We start from the raw sequence: 3,920 nt of genomic DNA, 5'->3' as shown, positions 1-3,920 counted from the left end.
AGTCATAACTTTGTGGGCAATTTATCCTTCCCTATAGGAAACCCAGGTTTTAGTAAGATGTTGGGGGTGAGTGAAATCTTGATTTGAACTTAGAAAACTGTAGTAGTTTAGCTGTTTTCTATCACAATGCTAAGTTGACTAAAAGTTGACATAAAAGAAGTCTTCACAACTGTAAGGAGTAACAGTGATAGAAGATCTTGCTCATCATATAATGAGGCCAATTCACTGTGCACCAGGGTCTCTGCTCCAGGAATTTAGTCACCATGTGTGGAACTACAACAAGTACTATGAAAAAGAGAGCAATTCTGCCTTTGCCCACTGCATTCGATGATCTCCTTGCCAGTTATGGATTGGCAAGTGGAAAGCAAGTATCATCAGGAAGGGAGAAATAGAGACACAAAAAGATGAAGTTTCATGGCCAATGTCCCACGGGAAGTTAATGATCAAGCAATGGCATCATTATTTATTTATAGATATGATGTGATTTTTAGGGCCAGTCAGAGGCTTTCTCTGTCCACAGTTGCCTTTGTGGTGCCTAAAATCCTACCACCAAGGAGTAATTTTCTTTGGATTGTAAAGTCTGTCTGACTTCTAGGGCTCTCCATGGTCATGTAACTATCATGGGAGGAGGTAACAACTTCCTCCATAAGATAACATGACAATTGTGAAAACAAGGCTCTGTCAAAAAGGAACAAGGCTAGGCATCTGTTGAGAGGGTAGGGATATGAATCATGTCCACTGATTTCTACTTCAATGTTTAACTTCTAGAATATTTAGCTTTGAGAGCCAGATCTAGGAAGAGAAAGGGCAAGAGGTGGCCTACAGAGGGAAGGAGAAGCAGCTAGATATGTAAAATAGCTGATCTGAAATTATCCACTAATTTAAATTAAGGTACATACATTTCTCCAGAGCCTGCTGGGATGCTTTTTCTTGGTGGAGTGAGCTAAATGAAACTGTTCTGTAATTCATCACTGAAGTTACTGCCCTTTGTCCCCACGTAGGTCACTGGCCCTTTACCTCAAGGTTCGGTGGGCTTGGTGTTGGGTAGGGGATCCACCTCTGCTAAAGGTATCATCATTCATACTGATCTCATTAATTCTGATTCCATTGATGAGGTTAAATTAATCGTGTCTGCCAAGGTTCCTGTCTCCATTCTGGCCAGTGAGTCAATTGCTCAATTGCTTTTACTACCTAATATCGTTTTAAACAAAGGAGACAAGACACGTGGCCCTGGGATGGTCTCAGGCAGTGAAAAGGCCTCTTATTGGATTAATGTAATTTCTAAACAACGGCCCACCTGCACCATACACATTCAAGGAAAAAAGTTTGAGGGCCTAGTAGATACTGGGGCTGATGTTTCTATTATTTCCTCTAGTTTATGGCCTTCCTCCTGGCTTAAACATCCCACTAACATGGGACTAGTAGGTGTTGGAAAAGCCGAGGAAGTTTATGAGAGCACATTTATCTTGCCTTGCACCGGCCCTGATGGTCAAAAGGGTACAATTCAGCCCTATATAATGCCAATTCCCATTAATCTTGGGATGGAGATTTACTGGCACAATGGGGGGCTGAAATTAATATTCCACATAACTCTTATAGTGCTCCCAGTCAGCATATGATGGAAAACATGGGGTTTGTTCCTGGACTCAGTCTCCATCCAAAACATGAAGGAATTACTAAACCCCTCCCAATTACTGTAAAAGAAGGCAGGGCTGGTTTAGGTTATCCTTTTTAATGGCAGCCGCTGCCACGCCTCCTGTTCCTATCCCTTTACTATGGAAATCTGACATACTCATTTGGATTCAGCAGTGGCGGCTTTCTAAAGAAAAACTGGAGGCTTTAACCCACTTGGTTTCTGAACAGTTACAACTTGGAAATGTGGAACCTTCTCTTTCCCCCGGGAATTCTCCTGTGTTTCTAGTAAAAAAGAAATCAGGCAAGTGGTGGATGGTAACCAATTTAAGGGCTCTTAACGCTGTAATTAAACCTATGGGGGCCATCCAACCTGGCAGGCCTGCCCCTGCTTTAATACCTAAAAACTGGCCTCTCACAGTTATTGATCTTAAAGATTATTTTTTCATATTGCTTTGCATAAATCAGATTGTGAAAAATTTGCTTTTACTGTACCATCTATCAATAATCAGGAGCCTGCAGCTCATTATCAATGGAAAGTACTTCCTCAGGGAATGCTAAATAGCCCTACAATCTGCCAGTTTTATGTTGGGCGAGTGCTTTCACCAGTTAGAGCCCAATTTCCCCAGGCCTATGTTCTTCATTATATTGATGATATTTTAATCGCTGCCCCCACTGATAAAGAATTAATTGACTGTTAGCAAATTTTGAGCCACGGTGTTACAGAGGCTGGATCACACATAGCTCAGAATAAAATTCAAGAGACCACTCCTGTTCAATATTTAGGAATGGTGGTCGATAATGTATTCAACCTCAAAAAGTTCAAATTAGGAAAGATTCTTTGAAAACTTTAAATGACTTCCAAAAACTTTTGGGTAACATTAATTATTTAAGACCTACTTTAGGTATTCCAGACCTATGTACTGTCTAACTTGTTTTCCACGCTGCAGGGAGATTCCAATCTCCGCAGTCCCAGTCCCAGGACTTTGACCCCTGAGGCTTCACTAGAACTGGAATTCATAGAGAGAAGAATCCAGACCACCCAGTTATCTAGAGTACAGCCATTTCAGCCTTTTCAGCTTCTGGTTTTCACTTCATTTCACTCCCCTACTGGCCTAGTGGTTCAACATAATGGAGTGGTGTTTTCTTCCTCATTCTGGATATGTTAGTAAAGTTTTTTATTTATTTATGCAACAGTGGGGAATTTCCCATATTACTGGAATCCCTTACAATCCTCAGGGACAGGCTATGGTGGAACAGGCCAATCACACTTTAAAAACCCAATTGTCCAAAGAGTCTGAACAACAAAAACATAATTTAACTACCCCTACTCCCAATTGCATTTGGCACTGTTTAAATTTTTTAAATGTTCCTAAAGATAATAATCTAACTGCAGTCGAACACCATCATACAGGCAAAAAATTCTCCCTAAATGAAGGCAAACCAGTGTTATGGAAAAACTCCCAAACCAATACCTGGGAACCTGGCACAATTATAACATTGGGAAGAGGATATGCTTGTGTTTCACCAGGAGATCATCAATCCCCTGTCTGGGTACCCACCAGGAGACTCAAGCTTTGGGTGAACAATGACAATGAAAACCACAGGGAAAAGACGTCCGTGTCAGAGACCATCCTCAGATGTGGTGAGATCTGTGCCAACTCCTTAGAAGCTGGCACACCAAATCACAATGGGTCTGATTCAATTCTCCCTGATGGCAATGGAGACCCATCTAACTAATTCCATTTCTCCTGATTACCTTTCTTTTTCTCCTTACAAACCTAAAAATCTCACCATTTCTATTAGCCCGAAGATGACATCCCTCTGTTCTTCTCTTCCTCCTTCAGCACAGAATCTTGCTTACACTAGGTTTTATTTAATGATTCTCCTCCTCATACTTTCTGTCTCACCAGTTTCCTCTCACACTGATTTACCTGCTACACAAAATTATTCTTATTGGGCTTATATGCCTTTTCCTCCACTTACTCGACCTCTCACCTGGATGGATACTTCTGTGGAAATCTACACTAACGATAGTGTGTGGATGCCTGGAGCTACAGATGATCATTGCCCTGCTCAACCAGGAGAAAAAGGCACTGCATTTAATGTTACCATGAGTTATGAATACCCCGCTCTGTGCCTTGGACATGCACCTGGTTATATCCATCTAGAAACTCAAGTCTGGGCTGCTTATCTTCTGGAGAGATCAGCTACAAAGGAACCGGGACATTTGGTCTCCGGCCTCTCCTTTTCTCCTTTAAAACAAATGAAAGGGGGAGTAGGCCGGG

This window comes from Mandrillus leucophaeus, unplaced genomic scaffold (genome assembly GCF_000951045.1).
Source record: "Mandrillus leucophaeus isolate KB7577 unplaced genomic scaffold, Mleu.le_1.0 Scaffold1083, whole genome shotgun sequence".
NCBI lineage: Eukaryota > Metazoa > Chordata > Mammalia > Primates > Cercopithecidae > Mandrillus > Mandrillus leucophaeus.
The sequence above is the reverse complement of the archived record's forward strand: the minus strand, read 5'-3'. Positions refer to the sequence as shown.